This window comes from Pinus tabuliformis, chromosome Q (genome assembly GCF_031772625.1).
Source record: "Pinus tabuliformis cultivar Carrire ecotype Pingquan chromosome Q, CPIR1, whole genome shotgun sequence".
Classification (NCBI taxonomy): domain Eukaryota; kingdom Viridiplantae; phylum Streptophyta; class Pinopsida; order Pinales; family Pinaceae; genus Pinus; species Pinus tabuliformis.
Genome location: NC_142296.1, coordinates 647,458,663 through 647,471,475, shown reverse-complemented (window position 1 = coordinate 647,471,475; position 12,813 = coordinate 647,458,663).

The window sequence follows — 12,813 nt, the reverse complement described above, 5'->3', positions numbered from 1 at the left end:
TTTAATATTAAATCTGTTAGGAAACCAGCTCACAAAAGATAGAAAATATAGATCAACACCTTAGAATTTAGCATCTTCGAGGGGGCAACCTCCTTTACATTACAAAAATCAACAATTCTTGGATGATAAAAATGACTAAACCTCCCTTCTATATATAGGAGTCTAAGGGGTCATAATATAATCAAGCCGACATAACAGTAATAACATAAGGGCACAAAAATAACAATATTGGGTTTCTATGGGGCATACTAATAACAATATGGGGACAATAGGGGCACAATAATAACAATAAGGGATACAATGACAATAGCAATGGGGGAATCACTAGTATTATAGGGGCCTAACATGCCCCTCTCCTTCCAAAAAGCGTTGTCCTCAACGCTTGAGTAGTTCTAGATGCTTCTGTATAAAATTCTCATCTTCCCATGTGGAATATTCAGTGGATAAGTTCTTCCACTTGATGAGATACTCCGAAATTGATCGATTTCGTAGCTATCGAGTTCTTGTTTCTGTGACTGCTTTTAATTCCAATATGATTTTTCCTTCCTTTTCAAGTTCTAGAAATATTGTTTGAACTGGGAGCTTGTCACCTATAACCTTATTTAAACATGAAACATGGAAAACTGGGTGCACTCGGGAAGTTGCAGGAAGCTCCAATTTGTATGCCATAGTACCAATCTTTTGCAACAACTTGTACGAACCATAATACTTTGGTGATAATTTATCATCCTTCTTATCTTTCTTGAGGGAAATTTGTTTATATGGTTGTAGTCGTAGGAATACCCAGTCACCTACATCAAAACTTCTTTCACTGTGATGTTGATCTGCCTGTTGTTTCATTCTATTCTGCACCAACGTGAGGTTATCCTTTAAGAGTTGGAGAACTTGTTGTCGATGCTCGATGTGATGTTCCATTGCTTGAAACTTAGAATTTTCTCTTAAATATGATGTGATGGATGGTAGATGATATCCATAAAGTGCCATAAATGGGGTCATTTTTGCTGCAGTATGGAAGGAAGTGTTATACCACCATTCAGCCAGAGGCAACTATTTGACCCATTGTGTCTGTTTATCAGATACAAAGCAATGAAGATATCCTTCCAAACATTTGTTTAGTATCTCAGTTTTCCCATCAGATTGAGGATGATAAGATGAGATATGAGCTAACTGAGTACCAAGGTAAGAAAATAATTTTGTCCAAAAATTTCCAGTGAAAATGGGATCTCTGTCGCTTACAATAATCTTTGGGTTTCCATGTAGCTTTTGAATTTTTTCCATAAATACAGTAGAAACTGTACTGGATTTAAATGGATGTGATAATGAACAAAAGTGTGCATACTTGGTAACTCTGTCAACTACCACCATGATGACACTCTTTCCCTCGGATTTGGGTAAACCTGTGATAAAATCCATTGAAACCTCCTCCCAACATTGACTTGGAATGGATAAAGGTTGTAATAGACCTGGGGTCTTAATTGTTTCAACTTTATTTTGTTGGAAAACCAAACATTCTGCCACAAAATTTTGAATATCTGATTTAAGGCCATCCCAAAACAATTCCTTCTTAACCCTGTTGTAAGTTTTTAAAAATCTCGAGTGCCCTCCTAAGGGAGAAGTGTGCAATTCCATAAGAATATTTTGTTTGAGTTGGGAATTCTTACATAGGTATAAGCGATCTTTGTACCATAACGAATCATTTTTCCAGCTAAATGTATCAGATGTACTGGGATCTTGTTGTAACTTTCGAATGAGTTCCCACACTTATTTGTCATTCTTCCATTCCTCCCTTGCTTCATTTATCCAATCTAGTTGGATAATAGAAATGGCGAACAACAATGCTTCCACATCCTTATCCTTTCTTGAGAGTGCATTTTCCACAACATTTTGCTTCCATTTTTTGTAGATGATTTCAAAGTCATAACCCAACATCTTTGTGACCCATTTTTGTTTCTCTTCAGAGGATAATCTTTTTTCTAAAAAGTATTTAAGACTATCATGATCCGTTTTTACCTTGAAGTGTCTTCCCATTAGGTAGGGTCACCATTTCTTAAGTGCATGTAGTATTGCCAACATTTCCTTCTCATAAATAGCTTTGTGTAAATACTTTCCCTTGATTGGATGACTTTCGAAAGCAATGGGTCTTTCATCTTGCATTAAAACAACATCAATTCCATTTCCTGAAGCATCACATTCCACAATAAAGGTTTTTGTGAAGTCCAGCGTAGCTAAGACCGGTGCTTGGCACATTGCCTCTTTAAGATGTTCGAAGGCCTTTGTTGCTTCTGGAGTCCATGAAAATGCATCTTTCTTCAATAATGTTGTTAGAGGTGCTGCTATTCTTCCATAATTCTTAACAAACTTGCGATAATACCCTATCAACCCGAGAAATCCTCGTAGATGCTTTATGGATGTGGGGATTTTCCATTCCTTAATGACTTTAATTTTGCTAGGGTCTACCTTAACACCTTCATGAGATACAATATGACCCAGATATTCCAGCTCTTGTACTCCAAAGGAACATTTGGAGCTTTTTGCATATAATTGTTTCTCCTCCAATAGTTTGAGCACCCTATCAACACGTTCAACATGATCCTTCCAAGACTTGCTAGTAGATTAGTATATCATCAAAAAATAATAACACAAATTTTCTAAGGAAGGGTTTGAAAATGGAATTCATCAAACCTTGAAATGTAGAAGGTGCATTGGTGAGGCCAAAAGGCATGACCAAAAATTCATAATGACCCTCATGAGTTCTAAATGCTGTTTTCATAATGTCTTCAGTCTTCATTATGATTTGATGATATCCTAAATGAAGATTCAACTTGGTGAAGTAAATTGATCCATGCAATTGATCCAATAATTCATCAATGACAGGGATGGGAAATTTATCTTTAATAGTGAGCTTGTTGAGCTCCCTATAATCCGGACACATGCGCCATGATCCATCCTTCTTGTGCACCAATACTACTAGAGCAGAGAAAGAACTTTGACTAGGTTGAATTATACCAGCATCTAACATTTCTGCAACCATACATTCAATTTCACTCTTTTGGGCATAGGGATATCTGTATGGCCTGATGTTTGGAGGAACACTTCTTGGAATCAAATGAATAGAATGATCATGGTCATGAATAGGTGGTAGACCTTTGGGAGTCTCAAATACCTTGGAATGATTGTCCAAGACTTTTTGGAGATCTGGAGAAATAAATGATTTCAATGTGGGAACCTCTAGCGGACATAATTGTGCAATTAAACCTCATTGTTCCTTCTTTAGAAGCTTTGTCATACCGTTAGAGCTGATTATCTTTCCTGGTTTCCCTGCAATACCCCTTAATTCAACTTCCTTTCCTTCCGCACAAACTTTCATGAAAAGTTCTTGAAAATTAAAAGCTATTGTACCCAAGGATTGTAGCCATTGGACTCCTAGTACAACATCAGCACCACCCATTGGAATGGAAAGCATTGGGATATTCAATACATATTCTCCCATGGATAGCTTGATATTATGGCACTTTCCAGAGAAATTTATGGTTCCTCCAATTGAAACCATCAATTGACACTCTGGTGCTGGGTATAGGAAGCAATTCAATTCCTTGGCTATCTTACAATGAATAAAATTATGGGTACTGCTTGAATCAATCAACACTATTACATTTTTCTTCTTGATATGTCCTTCTATCTTGATAGTTTAAGGAGTGGTAATTCCAGCCAATGCATTACAAGATATGGTTGGATTCATTTCTTCTTTCTCTAGGGTTTGTTCCTGGTGTATATCCTCTTCTTTTGACATTTCTTGTTCATTTTCTTCCTCCTCTTCACAATCTATGTAGAATAATTTCTTCTCAGCACACTTATGACCTTTAGTGTATTTGCTATCACAATTGTAACAAAGCCCTTTTGCTATTTTTTCTTCCAATTGTTGTGGTGTCAACCTTTTTGGTTGTGGAAGGCTAGGGGAAACAACACTTCTATGTTTATAGTTGTGAGTGGTAGGCTTCCTGGTTTCCATAATTTTTCTTTCCATTTTTCTTGCCAACCTGAATGCCTTCTCCAATGAATCAGGTTCCCAGAGGAGAACCTCATGTTGGATGTTACCCTTTAAAGTCCCTATGAACACATCAATCTTATGCTCCTCTGGAATATCTTTTACCCTTATATTCAATTTTTGAAAGTCCTCAATGTGCTCCATCATTGAACCCTTTTGTTTGAGATTTATCAATTGGTTAAAAAAGGCGTTGCTTTTTGTATCCACATAATGTGCTATCATTTCTTCTGTAAAAATTACCCAAGTGACAATTTGTTTATGAGAGCAAAGCCATCGATACCATACAAACTGATTTGGTTCCAAATATAAAGTTGCAATATGTACCTTTTGTATGTTTTGCACATTATGGAGATCAAAAAATTGCTCCATTTGTAGTATCCATGTTCTGGGATCCTTGCCATCAAACTTCCTCATATTGATTTTTGGAACATGGTGGGTCTTCAATCCAACATTAGAGTCTATGAAATCATGATTAAAATTTCTTTTGTTCTCATCATGAGTTTCCTTTACTACCCTTTCACCACTAGTGACCATTTCTTGTAGCAACTTATTCAAATTTATGTTCAATTCTTCCATCTTATTGTCCATGCCATTCATCTTAGCGTCCATGCCATTCATCTTGGCTTCCATGCCATCCATCTTAGCTTCCATCTTAACTTGCATTACATTCATATTAGCTTCCACACCATTCATCTTGGCTTCATTTACCTTTAGCGAGAGTGAAATTTGTTGTACTTGGTCTTGTAATTTTGATAAATCATGTTGCATTTCTTCCTCTGCTTCACGAGTCATGCTAGAGCTTTCAGGTTGCTTACTAGGTGTTTCCATTTTCTTTCTTCGGGGAATTAATTAATGCTAATAATTCTTCACTATTCCCTTTGAATTCCTTCAAACTAATCTTTCAAACCAATCTTTCAAACCAATCTTATGCAAAATTAAAAAAAAACTACACACCTTTTTTTTCACTTTGTAAGAGCTCGATATTGAATCTGTTGTATCTCTGTAACTGCGGAACTCGAATATCTGAAATCTCGTTCTGTGGTATCCTTTTGAGTCCTCTTTCTAACCCCAAAAGTCTGACAAATATTGGATTCTCCAAGGAAGAGTTATGCCAAATCTCCCACGGTGACCTGATTATAAAATAGTTCAGTAGAGAAAACTTGTACGATGTGCCACGTGTCACTGTTTCAAATTTAGTACCTAAAACTGATATACAGAAAACTACAGGCCATCCTCTTTCTGAAACTTCTTACGAAATTTCAATCTGATGCTCAAAACAAAAGTTATGATGATTTTCCCTAGGTCACCTGTTTGGAATGTAATTCAGGAGTCTGCAAAAACCCTAACTTCCTCAGATCATATCTCCACAAATATAGTGAGACAAGCTTTGAAATTTGGACCGAAAGTTTAGAACGATTTCGGCTCAAATGGGTTTTTTTGTAGCTTCTGAAACGTTGCAGAAAAAAAGTTATAGCGAAAATGCCACGATGACCTGTTTGGAGCAGCGAAACCCTAGAATCCAAAGCTCTGATACCAAATGTTAGGAAACCAGCTCACAAAAAGATAGAAAAGATAGATCAATGCCTTAGAATTTAGTGTCTTCGAGGGGGCAACCTCCTTTACATTCCACAAATGAACAATTCTTGGATGATAAAAATTACTTAACCTCCCTTCTATATATAGGAGTTTCAGGGGTCATAATATAATCAAGCCGACATAACAGTAATAACATACGGGGACAAAAATAACAATAGTGGGTTTCTATGGGGCATACTAATAAAAATATGCAGACAATAGGGCACAATAATAACAATAAGGAATACAATGATAATAGTAATGGGGGAATCACTAGTATTATAGGGGCCTAAAGAAAATCAAAATATATGTTTCAACCCTCCCAATGCATATGTCAATATTCAAGTGAGTATTTTCTACACACATGCCATAGACTCTAATAGTTTCCTTCTAACATCTGGTACAAGTTCAATGGGAAATGGGTGGTAATTATTTTCTGTAGGAAATCATATAAGCTTGACCCAAGCTTCTCAAAAACTTGTTTTTACATCCATCCACAACCTTAAAAATAGACACTAACAACCAAATACGAAATGCAGAGTACTCAACATTTGTGAAACAAAAAAAGAATGAAGATATAAGTTGCTACAAAATATTGATGATGCAAGTGTGATTCTGATAATAAAACCATTCCCACATCTACACAAAACTGTTTGGGGAGATGGGGAGATGGAATACATCTCAAACAACCATTTACAAGTACTACATGTATATTTTGAATCAAAAAATTATCCAGGAACGTTGGGTCACATGCCCAACATTCCCATCTATTAAATTCCACATGTAAAAATAACACATGCATAGTAAATAATCATAACAGATACTTCCTCACACTATGTGCTATTTCTGTCATATTTAGAAACTTCATGAAGGACATCAACTTCAATCATTACTACCTCTTGGTACATTTTTAAGCCACAAATGATTTTGATAGCTACAAGATCCTTTGATTTTCGGTCCCAATGCTCCAAAACTTTCCCAAACGTACCTACAAATATTGGCCATACTCCCATCAAAACAAAATTCATCGGATACATGATCTATAACAAGAAAAATCCAACACGTAATGTTTCCTAGATCCTTATCTTGCCCCATTTTACTGATGATTTTATCTGCAGAGCATAGAGCAGAAGACATATGAGCATAATATTGCAATGCTATAAGCATTTACAAAATATAATGTCTCTCTTCCTTTTGAATAGAACTACTACCCAAAAAAATATGAAAACTGTATATAATGTATATTACACGATATAAAAGAATAAAAATTATTTCAAACTTATTGATATCAATATTAATACATAGATGAAGGCTAACATTAAAATATAAAGATAAAGATGAAGATCAATGTTTAGTGTGTTGCATTTGCTTTTTCCTATAGGGATGGGAATTCATGGAATGAATGGAGGAGGTCAACTGAAAGGAATGAAGGACACAAAGCAAGTAATCATCATTATCATCCAAGTCAAATGTTGCTCAAACACTCATACATACGTGACCAAATTTACAATTATGACTGCAACTCTAACTCTAGGAATGATCCATCGTCTTGCAGAATAATTAGTTGAGAAGTTGTAAATATGATCGAAACCCTAAACCAAACTTGATTGTTTGAGATTCTAATTGGTGGAGAAATTCTAAATATGGCGAGAAAAATTAAACCAAACTTGACTATTTTAAATTCCTAATAGGGGATTTCCAAATTGTGTCAGAATCAACCTTTCGACCATTGCATGCTGAGAATTTGGCAGGATACTATCACCCTAACGAATTAGGGGGTTCTTGCTAGTAATGTTGGAGTAATTATGGAAAGAAGAAGAATATAGAAATATAACCCTAACTCTGTATATTGTGTGAAGGATGTAGGAAAATTGTTGTTGCCTATCATATAAACCAATATTATAAATTAAGTATCCCTCATTGACATAGATAGGTTAAGCCAACCAATACAATTCCAATCATAATCACTTAAACACAAAACACAAAACACAAAACACTAGAAAACTGTCTTGCAATCTGGAACCTTCACACAGTCTGAAGAAACGAAAAGTATATTTTCAGGCTTTAAGTCTATTTGAACAGTTTCAACTCATGCATATCTACCACACACAATTGACAACATTAGGATAAGGAAACCCTAGATTGAAATTATTAATACCCTTAAAAACGCCCATGACAATCCAATCTCATAAATTGGGAGTTAACATAACCGATGAAGCAGAGTTGCAGACAAACATTTAATATAAAATCAAAATATTTCAACCCCCCAATGCATATGTCAAGATTCAAGTGAGTATTTTCTACATACATGCCATAAACTTTGATATTTTCCTTCCACCAGCTCGTACAAGTTCAATGGGAAATGGGTGGTAATTTTTATTTTATTTTTTCATAGGAAATCATGTAAGCTTGGCCCAAGATTCTCTAAAACTTCTTTTCACCTCCATCCACAACCTTGAAAATATGCAATAACAACCAAATACGAAATGCGGAGAACTCAATCTTTATGAAAATAAAAATAAAAAATGAAGATATAAGTTGCTACAAAATTCTGATGATGCAAGTGTGATTCTGATATTCAGACCATTCCCTCATCCCCACACAACTGTATGGAGAGATGTCATACATCTCATACAACCATTTACAAGTACTACATGTATATTTTGAATAAAAAAATTATCCATGGGTGTTAGGCCACATGCCCAACATGCCCATCTATTAAATTCTACATGTAAAAATAACGCATGCAAAGTAAAACATCAAAACAAATACTTCTTCACATTATGTGTTATTTCTGTCATATTTAGAAACTTCACGAAGGAAATCAACTTGAAGCATTGTTACCTCTTGGTACTTTTTTAAGCCATGAATTATTTTGATAGCTATGAGATCCTTTGATTTTCATTCCCAACGCTCCAAAACTTGCCCAAATGTACCTACAAATATTGGCCATACTCTCATTAAAATAAAATTGATCGAAACATCATATATAACAAGAAAAATACAACATACAATGTCTCGTAGATCCTTACCTTGCCCCATTTTACTGATTATTTTATCTATAGAGCATAGAGCAGAAGACATATGAGCAAAACACATCAAGGAAATGGATTATTTGTAAACTAGGTTGTGGTATCAAACAATAAACCTAAAAACGCTCGCTGAGATCCCATACTAACATTCAGGAAAAAACCATTAGAGATCAAATAAATAACTGTGAGGCGAAATATTTGTTATGACATTGAGGTATCAAATTCTCTCCAAGTACACACATGTAATGACCATCCTTGTCATCACTACACCATGGTGGGGAGGCATTGTGGGAGATCCCTACCTTAAATTTCATAGTTGAAGATGAAGGCCAACTATGATCTGAGGATGAAATGGAAGGTTCCGCCCTTGCTGATAAAGTGAATTTGACTTCCCCTTCTCTGTTTTTATTCCCGTTACCAACATATTGCATAGTAAATACTTGCAACTATTGGGCCTACACATAAACATTCATTTATACAAAAACCTCTAACTATGTTTATTATTATGAAACCATAAATCTATATGTACAAGAAAATTAAAAAAATGTCACTACAATCTGAAGGTCGGGAGGAATCTCTGTGCTCTGAGTGTTATAGCATAGATCTATGAGGAAAATGGATAGACGAATTTCAAAAACTAAAACCAACTTGAATATGAGAAGGGGGTACATCCCATGATGACATTATCTTCCGACTATTCCTCATAACTATGTTTATTATTATGAAATGCTAAATTTGAATGTACAAGGAAAATTGACAAAATCTCACAACAATCTAAAGGGAAAGAGGAATCCCCATGCTCTGAGTGTTATAACATAGATCTATGGAGAAAATGGTTGTGATGGATTCCTAAAACTAAAACCAACCTGAATATGACAAGGGGTTATGTCCCACTACGACATTAGCTTCCTGCGCTTTCTCATATTTTCGTCAAACAAACATATGTTGGGTGTGGAGCTTAATTATCTTCCTTATTCATAGGTATCGCTGCGTTGGACCCTAGTTCCTAATGGGGCAGAAACGCCGCTCGTTTAGCCGCTGTCAGGGGGATCTAGGAGGGGCTTCCAACGATTTTATGAGCCCTCCCCTGGCAGGGGTTCGTGGGTAACACCCCTGAAGCTAAAAATAGATGTAAAATTGCCTTGTAAAATATTGTAATTTCATAGTCAATTTGGGTCGTTCATTAGGAAGATGATATGATGGTAGAAGTTATGTTTAATTTAGGGTTTTTTTCCCTAGAGAGAAACCCCTCGATTTTTATGAGGGAATTGTATTGCGGCTGTATATATGCATATTCTGAGCGAGAAAGATAGAGGAGACTGTGTGAGAGTGAAGGGAAAATTACATCGGATCTCCTTTAGGTTGTATCTCTTCATTTTGCTGGATAATATAAAAGGAAGGAATGTTTGTTTCTCTATGGACGTAGCCAAAATTGGGTGAACCACATATATCTGTGTCTCTCTTGTTTTATGTGTTTTCTTTGTTTGTGTTTTTGCAATATTTTATGTGTTTCATTGCTTTGTAATATATAATTTTCTAACAACTGGTATCAGAACCAGAGGTCTATTTGCTTGATAAAATTACAGGAGAGAAGGATAACTTCCTGGCTCAAGTGGGAGCAATGGCAAAAGATGGTAGGTTTAGGGTCAAGAAATTTAACGGCCAAAAATACCATCTATGGAGATGCAGATGGAAGATTATTTGTATAAGAAAGGTATGTACCTACCATTGAGCAAACAAACATAGAATTCGACGAATATGACAAACACAGAATGGGAGATTCTCAACATAAAGGTACTTGGAACAATACGGTTGTGCCTAGCAACATTGGTGACCTTTAATATTTCAAAGGAAACGACAACAGAGGGTTTAATGATAAAATTGGCTAAAATATATGAAAAACCATCGTCCTTAAACAAGGTATTTCTTATGAAGCATTTATTTAATATGAAGATGTCAGCAGATGAATCTGTTGCTGATCATTTAAATGAATTTAATACGGTTACCAGTTAGTTAAGTTCTATAGGGGTAAATTTTGATTATGAAGTTAGGGCTCTATTATTTTTGTGCTCATTACCGGAAAGTTGGAATGTCTTAGTTATGGCCATTAGTAACTTTGTCTTTGGATCTAGTACTTTAAAGTTTGATAATGTTGTCGGTGCCATCCTTAGCGAGGAAATGCGACAAAAATTCTTTGGTGAGACATTAGGTAATGCATTGACTACAAAGACTAGGGAAGAAAAATGGAAAAAGGAAAGAGCCCAGGATATCACAGTAAGTCAAGGAAAGGCATATCCATGTCCAGATTGGGGATAGTATGTTGGAAATGCGGGAAGAAAGGACACCTGAAGAAAGACTGTAAGTCTTGGAAGGGAAAAGAAGGAGACACACACCAATAAAACAATCATGAAGCTAATGTGATAGGTGATGCGTTGCAATATGCTTTGATTCTTTCATTAGAAAATATTATTTATCACTGAGTGGTAAATTCAGAGGCCTCATTCCATGCCAACCCTGATAGGAAACATTTTCATGATTATGTTCAAGGTGATTTTGGACAAGTTAATTTGGGTGATGATAAATCCTATAAAATCATTGGAATGGGTAATTTTTTCACAAAATAGTAGAAAGGAAACCAATGGCTATTGAAGGAGGTAAGGCATGTTCCAGATCTGAAAAGAAATCTAATTTTTTGGAGGTGAAGGCTGTGTAACTAATTTTACAGATAAAACCTGGAAGGTCATTAAAGGAGCCCTGGTAATATCCAAAACGAAAAAATGTTGGTACATTGTATTTATGTAGTGGTATTTCTAATTTTGTTAATTCTTTAACCTCCACAGGAGTAGATACAACATTGTGGCATCATAGGACTGGGCACATGAGTAAGAAGGGGACGCAAATACTCCACTCAAGAAATTTGTTGCCAGGTTTGAAGCATGTTGATTTGGATTTCTGTGATAATTGTGTTTATGGAAAACAGAAAAGAGTTAGATTTATTAGAGTTGGGAAAGAAAAGAAGAGTGAAAAATTAGAGCTTGTGCATACATATGTATGGGGACTTGCTCAAGTATCATCTCTTAGTGGCTCTTATTATTATGTTACTTTTATTGATGATGCAACCAGAAAACCTTGGATTTATTGTATTTGAAATAAATCTGATGTATTTTATACTTTCAAGAATGGAAAGCTTTGGTTGAGAATGAGATAAGAAAGAAGTTGAAGTGTCTCAGATCAGATAATGGAGGTGAATACTGCAACAAAGAGTTTGATAAGTATTATTCAGAGCATGGAATCTGCAGAGAGAAGAAAGTTCTAGGAACACCACAACAAAATGGTCTGTTAGAAAGGATGAACAAGACAATCAATGGAGCGTGCAAGGTGCATGAGATTGCATGCAGGATTTCCTTTATAATTTTGGGCAAATGCTGTAGATACTAATGTTTATCTAATAAATAAAGGGTCTTCAAGTTCCTTGGATGGTGGTATTCTAGAGGAGGCATGGATAAGTAAAAAGGTAAACTACTCATTTTTAAAGACTTTCAGTTGTGAAGCCTTTGTCCACATTTATAAAGAAAATAAAACAAAGCTTGAGGAAAAATCAAAGAAATGTACCTTTATTAGATATGGTGTTAATGATTTTGGTTATCATTTATATGATTATGAAAATCACTGTTGAGGCACTTTACTTACCTATCATTTAATTGTCAACCTGTGGGTTTCGTAAAACTTGTGAAGTGTGCGTGCATTGTATATGCTAGAAATTAACTTTAAACTTAGATCAATCTAACTACAAAACCAAATAACGACAAACCAAATTCACCTATTCTAATTCAACACTCAATTCAAAAGAAATTATAGTACAATTATAGTACATCATGCGGAATTGAAATTACATGAAATGAAATCTACTCTAAGGGATCATGTGTGCATTATCAAATCAGGATCCTATGAAATGAATAATCAAAACCACATGACATGAAATGAAAGTAAAAACAATCATTCTTAACCTCTCACACAGGAAAAGATATGAAAGCAAATAAAAACAATTGCTCTTAAATTCAAGATAGGAAAGCAAATAAAAATAATTGCTCTTAACCTTTAGGTAGGAAAGAAAATAAAAACAATCACTCTTAACCTCTCACACAGGAAAAGGTATGAAAG